Below are 27,489 nucleotides of genomic sequence, written 5' to 3' on the forward strand. Positions count from 1 at the left end.
ACTATCTTTTCACAATTTCAATGATTTTAAAATATTTTACAATTTTTCCAGGATTTTTTATTGAAAGATTTGGTCCACATTACCGATTTTACTACTATTGGAAGTAACAGTCCTACATCATTTTTGAAAGGCTGCAATCTTCTAATCCTTTCAGTGATTTCTGATATAATTTGTATACTGTGAGCCTATAATATTATATATTAAATCAAGTATTTGGTGATAAATAGGTAAAATTAAAATGTGTGTTTATTTTTCTTAAGTTCACATGCATTCTCATTCATTCAAAAACATTTATGAAAAGCCTGACTGCTATATTTTAAGAACTAAACTTTGAATGTTTGGGAACATTCAAAGATAAAGACTCTATGGCCCCTGGCTCAAACTGTTTAGAAATGGGAGACCTAATATTAAGGAAACATAATGTAGATCATGTCCACAACTAGGATTTAAATGGAATTGCAGGGAACTCAGATGGAAGGAAAACCTTTTGAATCTTATTTCTCCCAAAAAGGACTTTATGTTTGCACAATAGCTTTGTTTTTTCAGCCTTCTCCTTTATTGATATTGCATTAGAATTCTCAATTATATTCTTCATTTTAATCTTCCATAAGGTTTAATGCTCTCTGATGAAGAATAGGAGATAACTTTCCGTGAACTGTTATGTGAAATAGATATTTCAATATCTTCAAATCATCATATCTCAATCTGTATCAAAGTTAAAGAAATGACAACGAAAATGACAAGATATGGGACCATACAAACAATAACGGATTCCTCTTAAATCTCACTTGCAAATAATTTGGTCAGTTAAATGAGAAAGTGTCAAATTTGGGAAAGAATGTAGCCTGTATTGTAACATTGGAATAAAATTTTCATGAAATCAATTTCTTCAAGCTAGACTTAGACCATGGTGCTCTACAATCACCATGCATAGCATACAACACGAGATTTATAAAATTCTTATCTTTTATTTGTATTTTACCTAAGATCTAAGAAGTCCTTACTACTACAGGGGATGCTTAGTTCTGGGTAACAACACATACAAACTAATCACCATAATATAATGTGATTACTTAAAAATCTATATATTTTCCAAATATTAAATGAGATTGAGAAAAAGCTCTTTCTAGAAGAATTGGATGACACTTTCTCAGAGGAAATAGCATGTCAGTTGGTTCTTAAAGCATGAGTTTATCTTAAGCAGGAAGAAACTGGAAGAGCACGCTAGACAGTAGAAACAGTATGAATAAAAGCATGGAGGTCTAATTCAGCATGTTGACTTAAATGTTGAGAAAATTAAACACTGGGAGAAGGCGATAATAAGGTACATTAAATTCATATCATTAAGGTTCATGAGCATCATGCTATAAAGGTTGAATCTTTTACTCAGTAAAAGGAGTTCCACCATGCCCTAGGAAGACATTTTGTGAATCAACTAAGATAAATAATGAAATACTGGAGGTGGTTACTTAGGGGTTTTTGGAATTTTCCAGAAAATATCTGTGAGGATAAAGAAGAGAAAAAGAACTGGCAAATGTTTTCAAGTTGGAATTGATGATACCTCTTCAAATATAGAAGCTATTATTTGTTTATAAATAATTTCAAGTACCTAAGTTAACCTGTTGGACTTCAAGGCATTCCAAAAACATGAAGGTATATTCTACCAAGCATGAAGAGATTACCTTTGAATATATAAAAACTAAAGCTAAAGATATTAGCATTAGCTTTTGAGGTCACCAACCAAGATAATGTAGTACAGTCATGTGTTACTTAACAACAGGAGTACATTCTGAGAAACGGGTCACTAGGCAATTTCTTCGTTGTGGGAACACCGTAGAGTATACTTACACAATGGTACACTCTATGCGTACGTACACTCTATGATGTACATACCTAATGTGTATATCACACTAACCTAGGTGTGTAGGTTTTACCACTGGTACAGCCTACTGGTATAGCCTATTGCTTCTAGGGTACCAATCTATACAGCACGTTATTGTAATGAATACTGTAAGTAGTTATAACACAATGTATCTAAAGTATTTGTGTACCTAAATACATCTAAACATAGAAAAGCTACTGTAAAAATATGATGTATCAGGTACTTACTATGAACGGAGACTGCGGGACTGCAGGTGGCTCTGGGTGGGTCAGTGAGTGAGTGGTGAGTGAATGTGAAGGCCTAGGACATTACTGTGCAATGCTATAGAACTTGTAAACACTATACACTTAGGCTACACTAAATTTATTAAATTTTTTTTTCTTTCTTCAATAATAAATTAACCTTAGCTTACAGTAACTTATTTGCTTTATAAGCTTTATTTAATTTTTTCACTCTTTTGTAATAACACAGCTTAAAACACAAATACATTGTACAGCTGTACAAAAATACTTTTTCTTTATATATCCTTATTCTACAGGATTTTTTTCTATTTTAAAAAATTTTTAATTTGTTTATGTTTTTTAACTTTTTAAACTTTTTTCTTAAAAACTAAGACATAAATACACACATTAGCCCAGACCTACACAGGATCAGAATCATCAATATCACTGTCTTCCACCACCACATCTTACCACTGGAAAGTCCTCAGGGGCAATAACCCTTGTGGACCTGTCATCACCTATGATAACAATGCCTTCTTCTGGAATACCTCCTGGAGGACCTGCCTGAGGCTGTTTTACATTTAACTTTTTTATAAGTACAAGGAGTATACTCTAAAATAAAGATTAAAATGTATAGTATCATAAATACACAAACCAGTAACATAGTCATTTAGTATCATTATCAAGTACCATATAGTGTATATAATTGTATAATTTGTGGCAACACAGTAGGTTTGTTTACACCCAGAGTCACTGCAAACATAAGTAAGGTGTTATGCTGTGGCATTACAATGGCTAAGACATCACTAGATGATAGGAATTTTTAGTTCCGTTATAATCTTATGAGACCACTGTCATAATATGCAGACCACCATTGACTGAAGTCATTATACAGCACATGACTGTATGTTAAAATTTAGTCTGAGCTCCATAAATGCCAAGACAGAAAGTAAAACCTTAAGTATATAAATTTCTAATGATCCGTTTTTAAAATAAGGATAGAATATAAAGTACTTATAGGACATCTTCCTCAATTTGAATTGAGGACTGATTTCAGATGGGCTGTATCACTGTTACCTGGGGAGTACTTTAAAATGCATATTCTGGAGGTCCATTTCCTGAGCTGCTGCTACCAGGGAATCTGCACTCTTAGTTTGTGCTGTAACAATGAGGAATAGTGTTTGCTTGATTTTTAACTATGAGGGATTAATATCAAATCTGTCTTTTCCAAAGACAATTCTGATATCCAATCTACAATTCCCCGCCCCCTAGTTTAAGCACACATGAACAGGCGTTTGCATCTTTGTCAACCATTTTTGAAGGATCATCAATCTGAGACACAAAATTTTTGAAGCAAAGAGTGGAAGTAAATATAAAATCTAATAAAGCATCTATCTTAGAGAAATATCAACCACTATTTTTCCTAAATGAATGTTTTACCCCATTCTTAAGATTTTTCCAAGAGATGACTAAATTACAGAATAAATTATAAACTATTTCATTATTTAATGAGCCCCAAGAGGAGGCACCATTTAAAAATATTTAGGTTAAGCAAACACATAAAAACAATGAGAATGTGTATTTGGTAATAGGAAGTTGAAGATGCTGTCTAATATCCATGGGCATCTCGGTCTCAGATCTCTAAAAAGCTCAGAGGTTTTTGCAACCTTTTTGTTCTTCCTGTTATATGACTCTGCTATAGATATTAAAAGACCATACAACTTTACTTTATTTATTTTCTTTGTAGTTCAGTCTCTCTGGTTCTACACTATGATATTTTTTACCCTATTTATACAAATTAAAACAAATATTCAATTTCTTCTGATCTATGAAACTTTGGCTTCTGAGCAATTTTAGATTATTTTTCAGAGTTGATCAAAATAACCTAACTTTTGTCTTGAAGAATGTTCATATTTATGTATGTGTGTATATAAATGTACGTTACATATATTTTATATGGGTCTGCATATTGTGAATAAAATCCATGCACTTAAACTTTGAAAATTACATATATTTTAAAGTAATTTCAGCTTTCCTAGAAATATTCATCTTAAATAGAAATGACTTAATGTTAATTATAGTATGTGAGGGTCAGCAGTTAGCAACCCAAAATAGCAACCAAAAAGAAGTAAAAGAACTGCCTCAATTATGTGCTTTATCCTTTCAAAGAACCTCCTATTATAGTATAAATTTTTTTAGAACAGACCACAACAAAAAAAAAGATAATCTTTTGCTGTTATTCATTCTTCCCATTTGCAATCTAGTTGAAATTTAAAAACATAAAAGCTTTCCACTAGTATCTGATAGATAACATATATATCAATAATATAAAAATTTCACAATTTTCCATTTTGGAGTTGGAAGGTTACCTTTCTTCTCCTTGTTTAGATTGTCATTTATTATCATTAGTTATTTTTATTTTTATTATTTTTTAGTTAAAGGTTCTTCTCAGGAATCCTCAAGTGTATTCTTTTCTAAGACCCACAATTATAACTCTCATTTTTTACAACTTTCTCTGCACATATCATAAGTGCTTTAAGTATGATAATGTAAAACTCTGATAATGACAGTATTGAAACAAAAATGGGTATGATGAGGAATCTTAGTGCAATCAGAATACCAATTACAGCACTTTCTCATATATACTCAATTAGATAGGGAAGGGGAATATTTTTAGACATTTCTTTCACCAAGAAGATATGACATCTAGGCAGAAAAAAAAGGACAACTTCATTTTAAGTACATGTTTAAATATCTCATAATGACTATCATAAGGGAATAGAGGTTACCTTGATAGAGCTGCTGTTTATGTAGCAGCTCTGTATGGCTTTCTAAGGAGACAAATTTACACAATTCTATAGTTAATGATGATTTATGTTTATAAATGTTTAGAATGGTTTCATTTTAACTTAAAAAAGGAATTGTGCATTCTATTTAGTAATATAACCTATTATCCCATTCATATATATAGACTTAAGCAATGTTTTTCAGTGTAGTAATAGTGTTAAATCTGATGTTGAATTCAATTGAATTGAATAATAGGATATATTTTTAGATTAGTTGAGAGAAATAATTGCAATATTTTGGTAATACAAATAAGCATGATGAGAGCAACTTGTTCCATTTCATCAAAATTTACCACAAAACTTCTTAATAATATGATTGATTTCTAGCATTAACATTGGTTGACTTTAATTATGGTATATATTTTACTGTCCATTCTAATGTTCATTAGGATTGCAAATTCAAAAGTATGTCCTAGACTTTCATCTAACTCTATAACGTAGGTGGTATAAACAGTTGGCCCAATATACAGATCATATTAATTCTGGATCCATGTTTTCAAGACTAGACAGTATAAATAGAGAGAAACTTTTCAAAAAGATTTTAAAAAGAAAAATAGATTTCTATGTTATCCTTGGTGGTTTCTGATTTGTGAGTAAAGCCCAAAAACTGAAAGCAAAAGTTTCTAAGCACCCACACATTCTAAATTTTCAGAATTCACTGGACTACTAGCTTCCTGCAGAATTTAATTGACATATCCTATCTTCTAAATCAGCATCCAACAGAAATATAATGCAAGTGTACAGAAGGAAAATATCTTGTTTCCTACTCATCCTAGGTTCGTGGCTGAGGACCTCTCTAATAAAAAACAGATTAACAAGAGAAAAAAGCAAAGATGTATTTCACATAAGTTTTATGTGACATAGGTGCTTCCTTTAGGGAATGAAAACCCAAAGAAATGGTTAAGCTGTGTATTTTTATGCTCCATTTAATGAAGAGTGGACAGCTGTGGAGAAATATGATTGGACAAAGAGCATGATCTAACGGTAATAAACTGAAGGGAACTTAACCAGGCTTGTTTGTTCAGATTCTTCTTTGTACCATTCATCTGCACAGATAAAGATGTCCCATTGCTCTGGGTATAGGGAGGGCACCTGTCATATGAGCATCTCAAGACCTGTTTCAGAAGAAGGTCAGAAAATCTTCCCTATATTTTCCTGACCTGCTTCAGGGGGGAAGGGTGGGAGAAAGTGAGAGTGACCTTCATGCTTTTGTTGTTTCTCAAATGCCAAGGTGCTGTATTTTGGGGTAGCATGTGCTGAACCCCATCACAAGCCACAGATATAATTTAAAGGTTTCTTATAGTTGCATAAATAAAAACAAACAGGTAGAATTAATTTTGACAACACAGTATCTAAACTAACATATTAAAAATATTTTCAACATATAACAAATATTAAAAATAGTAATTTATATTCTTTTTCTTATCCTAAATCTTTGAAATTGGATGTATGTTTTACACTTAACAACTCATATCACTTACCACTAGTCAGCTTTCAAATACTCAGTACATATGGCTAGTGGCTACCAAACAGATAGTGCAGGATTAGAAAAGAAGAGGTCCCCTTTTACAGGAGTAGTGCTCATAAAGAAAGGCTATCATAGGATTATAGAAAGTAGCTCTAACTCCTGTTAACTTCGAGGGGATCCATCTTCCTCTGGCAACATATCAAAGGGATATGGGCTTTTTGTTTCCTAATTAGCCATTTGGGGAATTTCTAGACTACATGACAATCCCCTCCTCTACCCAATCGGGAGAAGACATAACTACAGGGAGGTAGTACAGGGAAAGACTAACAGGCAATGAGTGGGCCAGGCACTCTCCCTTGAAATCCTGGTTCCCACAGGTTCTCATGAGCCTGAGAATTGGCCCTGGAAGGCAGATCATATTCAGAAGAATATGTCACGATTATTCCAATAGCTAGAAGTCAGCCAGAAAATCTGACCAAACCTTCCAAAGAACTGTGGAGACAATAAGGAGCTGTTCTTTGACCCTTGTTAATGGGGCAAGAGGAAGCCACCACCTGCCACCAGGGATCCCATAGACAACGAGGCAAATAAGGAGAAGCCAAAAACTTCTCCAGGGAAGTAAAAGGATATCAGCCTTTTCTCTCTCTTTCTTTTCCACCTCATGCTAGAGGAGCCAGTGGGAAGGAAGGTAAGGGGGAATGCATACAAAGCAGACCACAAAGTGATCCTCACCTGCCCCTGCAAGTCATCCTCTCATACTGGGAGGATGAAAGAATTTTGCATCAGGATTGAGTCTGAAAGAAATAGGACTGTTTGAAAAATTAAAAGTACCTCAAGTATCAGAAGCTTGCCCAAGTCATTAAAGGAAGTGACACCCCTAGAGCAAGGATGGTTTGGTAGAGGAAAATTGAGAGCATGATTAGGGAAAAAAATAAAGCCATTCCATATTTATATCCCAATGAGTTGAGACTTCTCAATAAACTAGTTAAATATATTCTACTCTCCAACAAAACATTATGAATGAAATGTTTAAAATACAACTTGTGTATAAAAGTTGGAAATAGAGGAAGGGCTTTGGGAGAAATCCCTAACTAGATATGTAAAGACAGATTGGGTAGCACCTCAAATACCAGGAAGGAGAAGGTACTTTTTCTTGAAGACAATGAGTGTCAAAGTTTTTGATCAGGAAAGTGACAAGACTGGGCCCCTCAGAAAGATTAAAAATTTGGGTTATCGTGGAGTTGAAATTAGAATAGAAGGAATATGGGAAGCTAACGATCAATTATGTCATAGTTATGACAAGCAAGAAGGCATGAGTAATTGTAAAAATTAATGAAAAGGAGAAGACAGACTTGAGAAATACTTAAGAAACATTTCTGATAGGAAATTTCCAAGACACGATGATTGATTGATTGTGAGTAGTACTGTCAGGAGAGAGAGAGGAGATAAAAAGAATTTTCTGGCCTCAGGTTAAATGGGGGTGGTAGGATGATAAATGCCTGAAGCAACAGTGAAGAGCAGTGACAGGGCTGCATGGGTGCTCGTAAAGTTTGAGCTGCTTGTGAAATGTTTAAGAGCCTTTGTCCATAAACCAAGCATTGTAACTAAAGATCTGAAACTAAAGAGAGATGTCAGCAATAGAGACAAAAATTCCATGGTTAACAGCATACATGAGAGTTGATGCCATGCCACGGATGAGCTGTTCCCGGAGGAAACTACAAAAGAGCAGTCCCAGCAGGGAAAGCAGTGCCACTGAAGCCAAGGAGTGGAGAACATAAAGAGAGTGGTCAATAGTCCCAATGGGTGCAAAGACACAGGACAAAGGTTAGGAGGAAAGCCATTAGGTTCCAAGTTACTTGTGGTCTAGTGAAATAGTTTCAAAGATACAACAACAATGAAAAGATAATGGAAAAAGATTAGGAAGTGATTGGGACAGGAAGTGGAGGTAGTAGTGATAGAATAATTCAAAAAGCTGTAACAGTCCTGAGCTAGATTTAAGGAAGAACTTATGAAGCTTCTTAGGAAATTGATCAGGACTTGAATAGAAGCTATAAGTTCAAGAATAAAGATTGTCTACAATCCAACCTAACTAGATATAATCTTGCTTAGGAGACAAACTGCACAACCTTTTGCTACCCTTTCTAAAGCAGTGATAATTTCATCACATAGGCAAGCTTTATCATTACAAACATGCTACAGGAAAAAAAGAATGTCAGATTGTATTATTATCTGCAATTATGAGAAATTCTGAAAACAATTTAAATATATTGTAGAGTCACTAAACAGATGAAAAAAGTGCTTTATGGTAAGTGTATTTCAATAAATTAATTTCTCTTTTATTCTCTGCAGATAATTATTACACCCTTACTATATGTCATGCTTTGTAACCAAAGTAAAAAAACATGATGTCAAAATTTAAATAAATCAGAACTATTTTTCCCTTTTGTTAAAACAATTTGAAAGAGGTGAATCACAGATTGCTTAACCCTTTGCATTTTGCTTGATTTTAAAATATGCCAGCTTGAATACTCACTTGAAAGGATTATAAATTTTAACTTTAATTTCTAAAAGGATATATTTTGACCAATATTTGTTTTAAAATTATTAGAGATTTTAATAGGTTTATATTCTTTGTAATTTCTGTATGAAAACATACTTCTCAGAAGAGTAATGTGGATATAAACAGAAACCTAAGTTATATATTTTATTTTAATTTAGTTTTTCACTTCTGGAAAGTTAAAAGAATAACACAGATGGTTTTATCTAGTTAGGATATACCTGCATTTGTATTAACCACGACCATCCTTCTAAAACAATCCCAAGGCAGAAGAGAAATGGGAAGGATCAGTTTAAGAAAGAAACTCTATCACAAATTTGAACCCATTTAAAAAGCCTTTTCTTTCTTATACCATTTAATGTTATAATTTCATAGGCACCCATCTTAATATTTCTTTGGAAAGAGATTTTATAAGGTAGAACTGCTCAAAGTGCAAAAAAAAAATTAGAGCAAAGTCCAGTTCACCAGTACATGTGATTCTTAAAGCTAAAAGATAACAGTGTACAAAAATGGGTAATTGCCATCTGTCTCATAAAAACACAGAAGCCTACGCAATGCCAACCAATATGTTCTGTCAAAAAAGTGACTTAAAATATGTTCTGCTAACACTAAAATGGCAATAAGCAATTTGAAGGAAAACGTATACTTGACCAAATTGTCCCCCACAGCTCATAAACACCTCTGTCTCTGCCCTTGGAGTTTATCAGAGCTCTGGGAGACATTTATTGACTTTTACTTGATCTCCTATTGCCAAAACACACCAAGGTTAACACAGTTACTCAACACCTTTGATGCAGCCAGCAAAGTGTTTGACTGAAAAATGTGTGCAATTTAACAAAGCAAGCAGCAACTGCCTACAGGAAGTTCTGCAACCACAATCATTTCAAAATGTCACAGTTAACCCAGTGCCATGACAGCTCCACTCTGTGAGCACACCTCAAGACTGTGTCGTTAAGAAGAGGCAAGTCAGCTTTCAAGTAGAGATTTACTTTTACTCCTGAGTTAACCCTGGAGTTTAGATCAAATATTTTGTTTAGAAAGTCTTGGAATAAAACGTGTTAGAATGATAACACATACTTCCGATTCTTTGGATCAAATACCTAAATTATTTGGAAAATTTTCTAATGTTTTAGAATAATTTATATAGCATTCTCTGTCTGACCTAAAAGAAATATACGTTAGCCCAATTCAGAACACGAATCAGAATACACACTAGAAGACCTGCTAACAGGGAGCATTTACTTACAACAGTGGGTCTCTGCCAATCTTTAGCAAGCAACTCGGTAATTAAAACATAAAGACACCACTTTTCCCATCGCTAACTGAGAAATCACAAAAAAGTATTATAAATTAATAACTTTAGAGAGAGTATAGTTCAGAAAACACAGGCAACAAAAAGAAACTCAAAAGCTAAGAATTCGAAAGCTTTGTTGCCATTGACTTAATAAATGAACTTGGGTAAATAAACCTAAATTGCACTTCCAGGCAACACCCATGACTGAAGATGATGTTGTGGTGCGGTATTTTCACAACACTGTGAAATGTGCTATTTTTGTTGCTATAGGCAAACCATTAATGAACAATTCAGCTTGCCAGTAATTAAAGTTGATTTAAATACTAAATGACCCTATGCCAGCCAACAAGAGGTAGCTTTCCTTTATCCATGCTTCTTTGTTCCTGTTCCACATTATAAGCAGGATTACTTGCTTCTCAAGTCACTTTCATTTGATTTGATTGGCTGCATTTTGCTGAAGAAATTTTAGGGTTTTTTTTTTTCACATTATATATAAATTCTTTGGGATAATGCAAGAAAACAGGTAAAATTGATATGCATTATAATCGCTTCTTTTTTTTTTCTCACTCCCCATTAAAACTTGAGTTTGCAAAGAAGACCAATTTCTAAAATAAATATTATCTTTGTATAATGCATAACCTAATTCACTACATGCTAATTCCAACAAATATTGATAGAGATCCTTTACCAGTTTTAGATGAAAGATGCTTCTGCTAAGCCATTTTCTCTATTTGCTGATGCACTAAATGTGAAAAACACTTAAGTTCATTCCTAATGGAATATTTGAAAACTCTTAGGTCATACACTGTCATACCTCCTTGATAAATTGGGTCAGGTTTAAATCAAGCAAAAAAAAAAATATTCTGTTATAATATCAAAAGGTAGCTGGCATAAGTAAAGTATTAATTAGCAGACTCATGTAAATAAAGTACATGCAAATCTAAATATTTATTTTTAGACCTTAGTGTAATGCACTGGTCACAAATGTTAAAGAAAGACCTCATTTTGATTGACTTTTAACTGACTTCCTATCAGTCAATCACATGGTATGAAACCAAAACCTCTAAAACCATGGTATTTTTATGCCTTCTTTGTCAAAGTGCCGGGATTTAATCCTTTTATACTTATAGACAGTTGATTTCCTCCATAATTTCTTTTGGAATACTAAAAGGAATATTGTAAAAATAAAAATAAATAAAATATAAAAGGAGTATGGTTTCAAATTGAACCAAAATACTTTGGGATATATAATATACTAGAACAAATTTTTATTTTAAAAAGTCCCTTCTCAGTTAACTTTTTAAAAAAGCAAGCAACACTCTTCCTACACAAAAATACATTCTGAACTCATGTCTATGAACTGTTTAATTTTTCCATGTGTTATTTCTACATAAGTGAATTCCAGGTTAGGATTGTAGAATAGAGTAGGATCAAGAGGTTCACATCCCCATTGCCGAAAAACAGGGACATATATAAAATACAAATGAATAAATAATAAAAAATCTCGTAAGAATTATTCTGTAGTAACCGAACAGGCTCATTTCATAAGCATGAGGAAAAACAAAAGCCAAAACAGAACAGCCAGATATGAAGCTGGCTTACAGCAGCTTACATGGTATGGTTTTTAACTCTCTTTTCCCAGAGCTAGTGACAAGGAAAGAAAGCATATCTCAGTAACGGTCTATGAATTTGTGCTGATAGCTTCCAATTTGAGAATAAGCAGACTAAGGCAATGATTAAGCAGCCGTGGGAAAGCTAGAGAAAATTCTCAAAAGTAAAAGCCCCTAAATATCAAGGCAAGACCACCTCCTGAACACAAGTCAATAGGAAAGCGCACCAAGAATTATCATCTTCCAGGGTGTTATAGTAAAACGGAGAAGTCGTCAAAGCCATAGCAGTAGAATATCTCCCTAGTACAGGACATTTAATGGGATCTCAGAAGAAAACAGTACATCTCCTACCTAGATCTTTCTCAGCTTCAGCTAAACTATTCCTTCCCCTGCCCTCATAGTCTGAGGTTTTAAAAGAATATGTTGAAAGCATTCAATCTGAGAGAAAAAAATTACTTCAAGTAAAATGGAAAGGTGTATTAGTTAATTTTTGTAGCAGTAACGCTGAATAATAATCCCATGATCTGAGCAATTACAAAAGACATTTATTTTTGTCACTCATGGGTCTGTGAAACGGCTATGATTCACCCAGGCTCAGCTAGGATAGTCTTGGATTAATTCAAGGATGGGGATTGGGTTTAGTTCTGTTCCATATATACCCTTATTCTGGGACCAGGAGCTACAGAGAGCATGCTCCTCTCACGGCAGAAAGTTGAAATCCAAGAGGACAAGCCATCACGCAAGCTTACGACATTGGTTCATGACATCTTTGCTCACATTCCATTGGCCATAGAAAGTGAAGTCCAAAATCAATGTCACATGGTAAAATCCAAATTTAATACGGCAGGAAATTATACTCCTCTCAGGGCATTAGAAAGAGAGTGAACATTTGCTGAAATGTCAGAAGGATGTTGGGTAAGGAAGAGAATTAGCTGACACTGTATCAAAACAACAAGATCTGAATGGAGTTACTTAAATTCCTCATGAGCAAGATGAAAAAAATTGGCATAAAAACTGTAAAAATATACTATAGAAAAAATTATTTCAGGAGAACACATAGCCCAAAAAGCACTAGCTAACTTCCTGCCAATATTTTATGCTATAAAAGACCTTAACACTTTCAATTAAGTTTTTAAAAGTGAAAGAAAATATAGCTCAAAGGCCGGGCGCAGTGGCTCACGCCTGTAATCCTAGCTCTGGGAGGCCGAGGCGGGTGGATCGCTCGAGGTCAGGAGTTCGAGACCAGCCTGAGCAAGAGTGAGACCCCGTCTCTACCAAAAATAGAAAGAAATTATCTGGCCAACTAAAAATATATATACAAAAAAAAAAATTAGCCGGGCATGGTGGCTCATGCCTGTAGTCCCAGCTACTCGGGAGGCTGAGGCAGTAGGATCGCTTAAGCCCGGGAGTCTGAGGTTGCTGTGAGCTAGGCTGATGCCACGGCACTCACTCTAGCCCGGGCAACAAAGTGAGACTCTGTCTCAAAAAAAAAAAAAAAAAAAAAAAAAAAAGAAAATATAGCTCAAAGATGGGATAATATAACAATGAAATACAAAGCAAGGGGATGTGAAAGCTAAGAATATAAGTTGAGAAGTAAAACATACAATTTCTGAGACAATAAACAAACTAAATAGCAAGATTCAGCAAAGATATGGCTAAAATAAATAAAATTAATGTTGTATAAAAGGCTTGAGTTTATCAAAACGAACCTAGAGAGGCAAAAAGATTAAAACAACTTGAGCTAAGATGATGGATAGGAGGGATGGATAAGAAATAGATGATATAAAGATAATTTATCTTCCTTAAGCAGAGATTCCAAACAAACAAACAGAAAGAATAGAAAAGCATTAATAGGTATAATACAGGAAAGTAACCCTAAAGTATAGAAAGAATTGGCTCTGCAGATTGAAAGAAATATGTTTTATTTGGAAAATATGATTTAGAATGACTGAGCTAGAAGCACATCATAGTTAAATTATAGAAATTCAAGAAAAAAGTAAAAATTCTTCCACCATTCAATTTTGTTTTTTTAAACAGTCGTCTGTTTAAAACGAGGGAAAAACAAGGTCAGCCTAACACTTCCTCAGTAATATTCAATGCCAGTAAAAATCGAAGCACTATTTATGAAGTTAAAAGGGAAAGAAAGTATTATCAAAGAAAAATATATTGTTAAATAAAATTTATGGGAGGCCACTGTTTGAACTGAGCTCCCACACTACACCCCAGACCAGACCACAGAATGGAATGACTCAGGCTAGGTGCCATGAAATCAAATTGAACTTAAAAACAGGTCAGTTTTTGAGAAAACAGGAGATTCACAGCACCAATCCACAGCACACAGTCAACCTGAGCCAGCATGATAAGGATGCCCCCTCTGCTTTAACCCTGCAAGGAGAGAAACCCGTAGTAGCAACTTGATGTTAAGCAATGGTATTTTTGCCCTGTGTTGTTTCTTTGTTCCTGCTCAAGTTACCTTACAAAAACCAACTGTTCTGCTATGCCTGGCAGAGTGTCTTTCTGTTTCGTAGATGGGATGCTGCCTGATTCATGAACAACTAATAAAAGTAAACTCGATCTTTAAACTCAATTTGTTGAAATTTTGTTCTTTGACAATATGTATTTGTCATTTAATTATAAAACTGGGGGCATTTATTCTCTGCGATGACAAACTTAGAGACTGTAACACTCGTGAGCCCTCCTCGATCAAGACATTAACAGTACCCAATAATGACACGCAGGTGACCAAAAGTTGACTCAAATAAAGAGGTCAGGAATGGAGAAGCCATGAGAAAGGGAAGGGCGGTAAGCAGTGAATCCATTTACATGTAGAACTAAGACCAAAAAACCCGGGGAATTAAGGTGCAGAAAAGAACATAAATATTATGAATCTTTTCAAAATAAAAGATACAGGGAGACAAAAAAAAAGTGAACAATGCTAATTGCCTCCAAATTATAGTTTTACTCTCTAAAATTGGAATGTTTGATTAGAATATAACATAATAACTCTAAACTCTTAACTATTTTCATAATTTTTCCAAGTTTAGGAGTAATTTTTAATAAGTAATAGTCTTTGTGGTGAATTTTTAGTTTGAAATTTAACATTCCTTCAACTTCTTCAATTTTTATATTCTTTAAAGAAAACATAAGATTTAATATTGTCAAAGAAGTATTATCAATTTTAATAGCATATTACAAAATTATTTTCCTATACACACAACTCCCTTGTTCTGTAATTATCTCTAAGCTCTATTTCTATATCACCTCTGTCCTCAGATTGGCTTCACTCATGGTTACAAGATGGCAACAAGCAGCAACCAGGGCTTAATGGGACCTCTGGGTATGACTGTGCATACTACACACTGCATAACTGGTGGGGGCACCATTCACAAGGTAGCTGATTTATGCAGGTTACATGATGGTGGCCCTAGACTAGGTATTTCTTCATTCACATTCAAAGATAGGGAAATTATATGTGCTTCTCATACCTAAAGAACACAAGTGCTGAAGTTCACATTAACTGGCCCATCCTTGAGTGAAGCCTTTTAGTCAAGAGAACACCCTGTATTCTTTGGCTTAATACTGTGTCAGATGCCCATCACTGAACTAACTGCTGTGTCAAGAGGCTTGGGATTACCAATCAGACTTGAGTTAATTTTGCCCAAATTGCATAACTGCTACACACTGGGGATAGAGAGTAGGCTACACAATGGAAAAGGAATAAAATAAATTGTTTGGAAGATAATCAGAATTCCACTAGAAGACTTTCCAGGCAGGTTTAACAACTAGTAAATGAAATGTGTTGTTTCTTTTCTGAGTTGAAGTTATATTTTGTAACCCAAATATCTGCAAATCACATGTACTAGCTCTTCAGCAGAATGTATTTTCTGAAATTTATAGGTGCCGATTAGAAACAAATAAATGTTCATAAATAACCTAAGAATCACCTAACATAATAACCCATCACTCATGACATCATGAACACAGTAGCTCTAAAAGCTTTGACTCATTGTAAATGATTCCCTAAGAGGACTTATGTTTTTAAAGCTGAGTTTTAAAGTATAGTTCAGACATATGATCTTACCTACAATGCAACTGTTTTTATGAACAGGAGATAATTTCTAACTCAAATATAGGAATGGCAAACCCCATGAATAAAGTCTGGCTGAAAAATTATAGCCAGTTTATATGCAGGTCAGCTATGAAACGAATAGAAACAAACACACTAGATCTAAAAATAAGAGTGATCAGCATGACAGCTTTTCAAGAAGTAGCACACATACTCTCAGCAGGATGCAAGGCAAGGCTTCTAAATGACAGTGATAAATGTTAGAAATGTGGCAGAGCAAATGGCTGGGTACACCATTCACTCCCTTTGGAAATACGAGGTTTTCAGAGTTGGAAAAAGACCCATTGATGACTTTATTGTTCTTCCACTACAAATGAAGTGATTGAAACTACACCATCTGTCTTCTCAAGTCTTTGAAGAAGAAAGTGGATAGAATGGATACAAAAAAATCTCAAATTATTATAAAACCTACAACTCTTTAGTCTAAAATAGGATGATAATGTTGAAGAAAGCAATGGACAATTTAAAACTAAATGAAAAAGCATTGTTATTTGTTAAGAATTTGTTATATGTTAAGAATGACATTTAAAATGTTTTGCCAAAGGCTGTCCTAGGAGTCAGTAAATGACTCATCTTACAAGAACAGAAATTCTTTACGTGGCTAAACTTAAAAATGGACATAGCCCTCAAATTAGGGATTCTGGAAAAAAATATTTGTATTATGAGTGATAAACTGAACATACTTCAAGACAGATGGTCAGCATTTCTGAGAACTGATGCTCTCCTCTTGTAATATTGAGTGACATCATCATTTATAGCACAGTTACTGTCACCTACTAAGGCTCATCAACTCCCAAAAAGGAAAATTCAATAAGCATCCATCCCCATTGTAGGTTTTGCCTTGTTCCCGGATGGATACCATTCAGTGCAATTATTTCTTTCTGTTTTGAAATTTAGGGAAATGATTAAGCCTTGTTTGGCATAATGGTCTATATTTAATTAATTTCTAAGCCTCCATTTGTTTTCCTTTTATCATTTTCAAGAAAAGAGAAATGTCAAAAATGATTTAAAGGAAGGATTAAATTACCTTTTTTATGGTTCTGATTGTTGACCTAGATTTATAAGCTTTCAGAGCATTTTCTTCTAGATGTTAAAAGGGGTCATAGAAAAACAGTTTTCAATTCAAACAGATTGAAAGCTAAGCAGCCACTTAAAAGTTGGTTAACACTTATAATACATTTTTCCATAGAAACATTATAATAAGAGTGTGATTTGATATGCACTATAAAGGCAAGGGATGGCAACTCTCATATAAGAGGTTTTTTTTGAAGTACTTTTACTTTTTAAAAAATATTTTCTTTTTAATTATTATGGATACATAATAATTGTATATATTTATAGGGTACATGTGATGTTTTGATTCAGGCATACAATGTGTATTAATTAAATTAGGATAATTGGGGTATCCATCATTTCATTTGAATTTTGCTATAAAAACTACCTTGGTTTTACTCCACCATAAATTTCTACTACTTGAAAATCTTGTACCTAAAAAAGTGTCTCCAGATAATAGGTAGGTGCTCAATAAATATTTGCTAAATAAATGTTTACTACTAAAAGAGGACTAAGTCAGTTACATTGAACTACAACTCTAATTACCTTGCTTTGTCTTTTATTTAGATTGTTAAACAAGTAGTCAATTGACTAATTGAACATATACAATGGACCATATTATGATACTCGTTCCTGAAAAGGAATTGCAATCTAATGAGAGAAGAGACAAAAATAATGCTGCCTGGCACTTAGTAGGAAATAAAATAATTAAAAAGAAATAGAGGAAAATATATTGCTGAATAGATTGAGCATGACTTAGAGTTTTCTAAGTTCAAAATTGTTCATACTTGTTTTTAGATATAAGTAAATAGGTTTAATGCTCACTTTATCAGTATTGATATCAATACTACAAAACTGTTTTTTTCTTTAACCAAGGGCTAAAGAAACTTCAAAATGTCTAGTATTTTTGTAGTTGTGGTGAATAGAGAAGATGCATCATGTTGTTTACAAATATAGTTTGTCTTTAACAGGAAAGCGATTTTAACATTCAAAGTCAAGGGACTAGTATCCCTCCTGCCTTTCATGCCATAACTCAAAAGTGCTTATGCTCAAGCCTTACCAACTGCAGTCGTAACGGTTTGCATCAGAGTCCTAGCAGGACACAGACAGTACACTCAAAAGAATCTATTAACAAAGACATAGTCAACATTAAAGAAAACTCACAGGAATAGTTAAAAATCCTGCACAAGCAACAACTACTATCTCTGGGCTTAAAGGGATATAGGGATAGAACAGTTTTAATACCAGAGGCCAGTGAGACTTGTAGCTCTAGGAGAGAGCCTCTTGAAAGGAGCTTTGGCTTTATCAGGAGAAACAAGAGGGGACTAAACACCTTGAAATTTCTTTCCCCCAGCCCTGTGATCATACCTTTAGTATTGCAGTTTATAAAGGTCAGCCTCCCAGGACACAAAGCAAGAGGAAAGTGGATAAAGAGAAAACTAAGGGACAAATGAAGAATATCCAGGACTTGCCTGGCAGAGAGGAGGAAGGAGCTGGGACTAGACAGAGCAGGGCTAAAGGAGCTCCCTAGGCTTTGGGGTTGGTAGCCAATTCAACAGCCAGGCAGCAAGTGTGAGGTACCATGTCTAAAGACATCCAGCAGACCTGAGTTTCCTTTGGGCTGGTTAAGAGATTTAATGAAGCAAATGTAGCAAAGCAGAAGGAGCCCATGTAGCAAATGGAACCTGAGACTAGTAGTTTAATTTAGTTACAGTGATGAAAGCAACTGGGAATAAAGAAGACGTCACCCATGCTCCACTCCTGGGGCACACAGTAATGATGCTCCAGCACACTGGACTTAGGGGTAGGGATCCAGGCTGATAGAGAACCAGCCTGCTAAAGGGAGAAGCTACCCAAGTAAAAGGCACTAGCAAAATTATATGAAAAAGGTTTATCAGAAAGTAGGAATTCAGTAAGAACATAGACTCCCAGGGCTCACCTGAGGCTCAGTAGATATTGGATGTACCACAGGTGAATGGAAACTGCTGAAATACAACCTGCCTTACCAAAATATAAATAGTTCCAGCGCCTATTCAGAATGGAACTTGCAGGTGGAAGGTGTCAGTGATAAGGGTTAGAAGGAGAGGCTGGCAGTGAAGCAACCCTGACAGCATGATCTCATCACATTGTATTTTTTATTTTTTAATTACTAAAGTAATACATGAATACTTCTTATAATAAAAAGCAAATACAGACCTATATAGAGTAAAAAGTGAAATCCCACTTTAACATCATTTCTAATAGATGTATGTGTGTGTAACCATTTTGTACTTTAATATTTTTTATGTAGAGAATGCTTAATTTTTATGTAATCAACACTGTCACTATGTTATTATAACAGCTTGTATTTTTTCACTTACCAAATAACATATTTTAGAACTTTTGACAGAAATACAAAACAAAAAACAAACAAAACCAAAAAACCTTTGTTTAAAATATATACAGAAAATTGTAATTCTTGTAGAAACATTTGCCTTTTATATTTCACATTGCTTAAAAAAATTTTAAACTTTTATGTAGACAGCTCCATCAATATTTCCCTTGATAATTTAATTAGGAAATACTTTTCCTCTACCCAAGTTTATAAGAAATATTATCCTGCAATTTTTACTTTTAAAATGTTGTACACATAAATATTCAATCTGTATAGAATTTTTTATGTATAGTGTGAAGTATTATAGAAGATACAATTTCCATCAAATGCATTTGAAACTGTTCCTTCTGATTTAAATTGCCACATTATTAACCGTTAAGTTCACACATACATGGATCTGTTTCTCAACTCAATTCTGCTTCCTTAATCAATGTATTTAAACTCTTTTTGAGTTACTATTACTTGACTACAATTTAATTACTGTCTTTATTTTTTTGCATCACATCCAGTATTAGTATCAGAGTTATGCAACTCTTATAAAGTGACTGTATAAGATTTCTATACATCTCTGTGTTCTGAAGCAGTTGCCAAAGCATAGAAATTATCTCCCCTTGAATACAGTATGTAGGGCAATATTGGTAGAATATTTTAAAATGTATAGGGTAAGTTTCTTTTTAGAGTGCTTTTCAAAATCACTTTGGCTGAAGTTTTTTCCGAATGAATTGTAAAATCAGATTACAGAAAAATTCCCACTGGGATTCTCAGTACATCATTCATTGAATGTACAGCCTAATTTTTGGAAAATTGAATTTATTTCTACAAATTTTATCTTCCCATTCAATAACTTAGTAGTCTCTCCATCAATTCAGAACTTCAATCCAGCCAAGAACATAGAATATCTTTCCATTAATTTGGGGCCTTTTATCTTCTTCAATAAGTTTGATTCTTACAAGTCTTGCACACTTCTTTTAAGCTCACTTCTCAAGCCTTCATAGTTTTTGTTACCATCTAGATATATTATTTTTTCTTTTATATTTTCTGATTCGTTTTTTATCCTAAATAGAAAAGCTGTGGGTTTTTTAGTTTATCAGCACTCTCACTGCCTTCCTTTTATTAGGTCTAATAGATTTAGTTGATTGTATTGGATATTATTTGTCTTTAGGCAGTTATGGGAGTTGGAAATAAGAATAGCTTTATGTCTTAAGTTCATTATTTTTAAATCTTATCAGTGTTTATTTTCATAGCATTGGATTGGATTTCTAGAACAATATTGAAGAGAAGCAGTAGTTTTGAATGCTGTTGTCTGCTTCAGTGGGCATGTTTCTAGTATTTCATTATTCGGGAACATATTTGTTATGGGTAACCAAATATTCCCTTTGTCATAGGTTAAGAAATTTCTTTCTATTTCTAACTTGCCAAGCAATAAGTTTGTTTTTATATTTTGCTTATTTATTTTATTAACAACTGAGTATTAGAAATATATGAAAGTTTTTGTATAATTTGAAAAGGTCTCAGAATTTTCCCCTTTAATCTTTTAATGTAGCAAGTTATATTGATAGTTTTTCTAATCTTTAGTCATACTTGCAATCTGGATTAAACACTATTGCATCATAATAATTTTTAAATACTGTAGATTCATATGCAGTTGTAAAGAATAATAGAGACTCACATACACTTTACCCAGTTTCCACTAGTAGTAATATTTGCAAACCTATAGGATAATATCATAACTCAGTTGTTGACTTTGATACAAGTAATATCAGATTTCCCATTTTGCTTGTACCCATTTGTGTGTGCATGTGTGTTTGCATGCACATGTTTAGTTCTATACAATTTTATCACATGTGGGTTTGTGTATCCACCACAACAGTCAAGATATTGAACAGTTCCATAATTACAAGAACCAAACCTTTTGCCCTTTTATCACTATGCTTACCTCCTTCTCTTTGCCCCACCCCGCCCCTGGTCCCTAATCCTGGAAACTACTAATTTCTCTTTCATTTAGAAAATTGTGCCATTTTACGATGTTAGAGAAATTGACTCATACAGCATGTGACCTTTTAGGATTGGCTTTTTCCACTCACAATAATCCTCTCAAGATTCATCCAAGTGTTTATGTGTATCCATATACCAATAATTCATCCCTTCTTTTTTCTTTTTCTTTTTTTTTGCTGAGTATCATATGTATGTACCGTAGTTAGTTTAACTATCTACTACTGAAAAACATGTGAACTGATTCCAGTGTTGGCTATTACAAATTAAGCTGCTAAACACATTCATGTACAGGTTTTGTATAAATATTTTTTAATTTCTCTGGGATAAATACCCAGGAATAAAATTGATAGATTATATAGTAACTACATGTTTGGTTATGCCCTTGTCCATTTTCTAATTTGATTATTTGGGTTTTACTGTTCAGTTTTGAGGGTTTTTAAAATATATTCCAATGTGTTCTCCCTGGTTACTGCAGGTTCATGCCAGCCACAGCTTGCACCTCCATTGGGGTATAAGCTTTCTTATCCCATATAATGCCTTTGTCCACAGCTGGGTTATGCTGTAACTTAACCTTAGTTATAGGTTTAGTAGCCAAGGGAAGAATTGAAAGAAGATCCACAGGGGAGCATATACTGACTTGAGTTTAAAGAAATTTGGCAATTTAGGCCAGGCATGGTGGCTCACGCCTCTAATCCTAGCACTCTGGGAGGCCAAGCGGGGAGGATCGCTTGACGTCTGGAGTTCAAGACCAGCCTGAGCAAGACCAAGACCCGTTTCTACTAAAATTAGAAAAAATTAGCTAGGCAACTAAAAACAGAAGCAAAAAAGTACCTGGGTGTGGTGGCGAGCACCTGTAGTCCCAGCTACTCAGGAGGCTAAGGCAGGAGGATCGCTTGAGCCCAGGAGTTTGAGGTTGCTGTAAGCTAGGCTGATGCCATGACACTCTAGCCCTGGCAACAGAGCCAGGCTCTGTTTCAAAAAAATAAATAAATAAATTTGGCAATTCCAAAAAAAAAAGATTTTTAGGAGCATCATCTCAGATTTCCCCATCCCACCATCAAGGTCTTATTCTTTCCCAAAAAGGGCCTGACCTTGACATAGCTGACCTTGCTTACTTTGGCATTTTACCTTCTTTAGAGATAAGATGCTCTATCAATCAAGTACTGGTCCTAGTCTCCATCTTTCTCTGCCCTCGCAATGCAGGAGATAAGGGTCTGTTTATATGCTACCAAGGAAAGTCTCTGACTTTCACGCTTGGCTTTCAATTGCCAGTTAATCACTCGCAACCTGTCATTATCATTTTTTAGAGTTAGCAATAACCATTCAATCTCATTGTTCTTATGGATACTCTATTTGTCATGCTTTTCAAAAGCTTGATACATTGCACCAGCTAATGCTTTTTCTCTCATAGGTGTATGAGCCCAAATTTGTCACTTTTGAAAATTTTTACAGCTGGGCTACCACTTGTGCCAGGCACTATCTGTATTCTACCTACCACCAGGATAGAAATGTCCTTGCCAGCTGGGTGGTGAGTAATCTAGTTGGCAGACCCTGTCTTACCTCCTGTTTTCTGAACCACTCCTGGCATCAATAGCTGCAGTTTGTTTTCTCCAGGAAGCAGACTCTGAGACAGTTTATTGTTAAGATTATTCATCATGAAGTGCCCTTGGGATCAACACCTATAAAAGAAGGGGGGAGTAGGCAGGATTGGGCAGTGGGAGAAGTTGAGCTATGAGGCAGGCCAGTAGATTTATCCAGCCTCTCAGAGAGACATGAATTGAAACAATTCAACAAAATTGTTCTGTAATTCAGCAAAATGTCTGGGCCCTTGTATTTCCACCTCAGTCTTTGGATGTGGGCAATCCCTGGAAAAACAGGAACCTGGGCAAGCGGCCTCTCTATAGCCAAAGAAACCCCATGTGGGTCATCAGCGAAGTCTGTTGATAGCACTCCCAGAGGTGGGGAAGCAAGAGTCCTTATTTGAAGGGAGATTAGGATGGTGCATCTCCATATCTTACACAAATGGGTAGGTCTAAATGTAGGAGAGTAATCTCCACCCACCATGAGCCTTTGGCAAGGGTGGAGTTGTATGATACCACTACAACACCATGAAGAATTGAAACAATCAATTTAATTTACTACACCTGTGTTGGTAACAACTACTCTCCATCATTCCTACCTTGAATAAAGGAAAATCTCATTTTCACTGTCAATGAAAAAGCACTGCTAAAAAAAAGAAAGAAAGGAAATACCATCTTTTGACTCTATGGAGTATATGACTAAAAATTATTTATTGAGGGATCTGGAAAATAACTAGAAAACTACGGGAATCAGACCTTCCACTTTCAAGGAATCATGCTCTTTCTCTTAGCCTTCCACCCAGTAGTGGGCTGGAACGGATTCATACTGGCTCTCATGAAATTTTCAGAAATTTTGCAAGCTGGTTGTTACACACAACCATTAATAAAAGTTATATAAATTTACAATCGAATAAATTGTATTAAAAATCCAAGATTACAAATACTCAAAACTCATACTTCCCAATAATTTTACATGTTTACTATTATCTATCTTTTTGAGATTCCTCACACCTATTATATCTGTTTGTTGGAAATATTCTACAATGGTGTTCTATTGCACATCTCTTCCCAACTCTGCATACACACAATGGCATTACCTTGGGAGCTTGAAATCACTGAGAAAATCAACAAATGCTATAAAGGAGGCCTTGGTTTATTGTTTGTTGATTAGCTGCACTTAAGAAAGTGAAGGAGAAAATATTAATAATTCAGACTGAATTTTAAAATGTTCATTACATTGTGCATAGTACAAAAAACTGAGCAAATATCCTTCCAGGATTTGAAAACCATTACCTGTTTTAGCAAAGAAATCATTGATGTCATTGACAAAAGAGTCAGTTCCAAGTTATGTCTTTGTAGTTTCACATTCGTCTTTCTTGTTATTATAAACAAATTACCAATCAACATGTATGTCAGGACTATACTCATTCATCAATTGCAACCAAAGTTTGGCTACGGATATAAGAGTTTGGCAAAAAAATCAGCAAAAGCATCTCGTGAGATTAATTCCCTGTATGGATTTATAATAAAGAATATTGTATATTTTATTTTTATTGGAAAATTGTATGCTACATATCCTCTTTATCAGTAACATTTATAATAAACTCACGTATGTATATGCAGGCATACTTTTTTATTCAGTAACTTGGTTGTTAAACATTTACTAGCGCACCACTGCTACTACCCTATCCTAGATTTCCCTTTCACTTTACACCCATTTTATAATGTTTTGCTCTTGAATGTAAGTCCTTTTAAGTACAAAAAAAGGATAATTGAAATATTGGTGTCAATACTGAAGATGCTTAATGAAGATACCGTAAACCTCAGTAGTGCCTTTTGTCTTTTGCAAAGCATGGTGTTAGAGTGTTCTGTATGCTGCCATATTAAAGAGTAGTGAAGCTAATTAAATATTTTCATATAATGGCCTCACCTTCTCTATCTCTTTACTGTTGTCAAAAAATTCAATCCTCTTGATGTTGAGTTTCATGCTAGCAAAGAAATTATTATCAGTAAGAAATATTGAAGCTGACATGCCTTATTTCATTTAGGAAGCAAACTCGTCAAGGATCCATTCTTTAACTGTCGGCAAATTCAGAAGTGAGGTGGTTGTCACGGTAAAATGTATTAACATATTTATTGAATTGAAAAATAAAACCAAACTTTTTCTGACAGAAAGTAAGTCTGATTTGGCTGACTGGCCAAATCAAAAAGAACTGGCTTTGCCAATTAGGCTTCATGACAGACATTTTCTAAAATTGAATAAGCTAGCTCTGAAGTCCCAAGGGTTTTACAAAAGTATGTTTAAGTGGTAATATAATGGCATTTTTCCAAAATATTATGTTGGTCAAGGTATATTTAAATTAATAATATTTTTTAAAAAAATTTATTTCAAAATATTAAGAGGAGTATAAATGTTTTTGTTATATGGATAGCTTTTACAATGCTCCAGTCAGGGCTATAAGTTTGCCCATCACCCCAGTAGTGTTCATTATACCTGTAGGTGGGTTTTCACTCCTCTCCCACTCCCCCCATCCCCTTTTTGGTTTCCAACCATTTTTACTTCTTTTTGTGCCCATGAATTAGATCCATATTATTAAAGACTACATGTGGTGTTTGTTTTTCCATTCTTGAGATAGTTCACTGATGATAATGGTCTCCAATTCCATCCGAATTGCTACAAAAGGCATTAATTCATTCCTTTTTATGGCTGAGTAGTACTCCACGGTATATATTTATCAGAATATATACCATATTTTGTTAATCCACTCATGAATTGATAAGCACTTGGATTGAGTCCACATCTTTGCAATTGTGAATTGTGCTGTAATAAACATTCAAGTGCAGCTATCTTTTTGATAAAATGACTTATTTTCTTTTGGATAGACACCCAGTAGTGGGATAGCATATCAAAGGTAGGTCTACTTTTTATTTCTGTTTTCTGACTATATCAGGTTAAAACATTGCCTCTAAGTGAAAAAGGAACAGGTATAATTCATTTGATATGTCTTATTACATATCTGCTACAAATCCAATTTGTTTTCTTACAGAAAAAAAGAAAAAAGAAGGAAGGCCTAACCAAGGTGTTAACTGGTCATAAAACATTTTTTTGATTATAGAACACAGAAAATTGGGTATAAGATAAATAATTCAAAGAATTAAGTAAGATTGTTACTGAAAAATCTTTCCATTCCCATTTATTTACATGTAACCAAAATTTCTTAATGTTTACATGTAGAATTTTGAAAATAGCAGAAGAATTGATGCTGTCTCATTTTATTCTAGTAATAAATAATATTTTTTGAAAAATAAGACTGCTCTCTCTTTCATTAAGAAATGTATTTCTGATAAAATTGTATAAATATATAAAACATGTAAATTTTTTAAATAATATGTACCAAGATTTAATATAATTATGTTGTTTTAAGTAATTCTTTTAAAATAATTATGATTAAGTAATCCAGATGAATTTTTAATATTTAAATCCTATATTTATCAGAAATAAAATTTCATACACACACACACACACACAAAGTCTGTCCAGAAAGCATCCAACCATTGCTAATAAAACAAGAACATAGTACATGGCTGGATACTTTCTAGAAAGCCCTCGTATATTTGAATTTGTATAAGCTATGTAGATATAATTTTTTAAACTGATTTTTTGTTTTGATTGTAGAGAAATATACATATCTTAAGCATAAAGGATAGAAAAATCATTTAAAAAAGGATGATGAATAGTGTGAGTATTGAAAGCTTTTTATATTAGAACAAATACTAAGAAAAGTGGAATGAAAATAGGAGTAAAGGATAATAAAATGATGTAACTGATTATATAAGAAGAGTTTGTTCGTGTGTTTTTACATAGATTATGTGGTGACAGCAAACCACTATGAAAGAGTCCACTGGAGACATTTTAAAAAATAATTTAATCATTTTATTTTAAGATGTTAAGTTTAAAATCTGTGTGAGGGATACTTTTCACAAATCTTTGAGGTGGTATGTGATTAGCAAAGAATTGAAGGTTACTAACCTAAAATATCTGAAAGGAGGAGAGTCATGAGGTGATTATGATTTAATAAATAATGGCACTAATGTAATTTTCTTTGAAAGACAATATTTGGTCAGCCAGAGACTCTTTGGTAATTTAATAGTGCCATTCTGAGGGACTAAGTGACAGAAAAACCTGGCAGCTCATTTACTACCCAGGAAGTTCTCTAAAAAGGTATCCAAGGAAATATTAATATTAACATGCTGAAAATTTAGAGAAAAGTAGCTTTCTGATACAATTAGGCTGTTTTGTTTAATTAAATCATGGAAGATTGTGAGAGGTTTGAAATTGATTTAAATGCTATTGGGACTGGGCAGCATGATAGCAGTTGAAAATGGCAGTTGGATAAGTGGAAGGTAATTGCACATTGTCAGAAAAAAAGTCTCTGATTCTGACTGGAAATAGGTTCCCTTTGAAAATATGCACTAACCCGTG

Source organism: Lemur catta, chromosome 5 (assembly GCF_020740605.2).
Source record: "Lemur catta isolate mLemCat1 chromosome 5, mLemCat1.pri, whole genome shotgun sequence".
In the NCBI taxonomy this organism is placed as follows: domain Eukaryota; kingdom Metazoa; phylum Chordata; class Mammalia; order Primates; family Lemuridae; genus Lemur; species Lemur catta.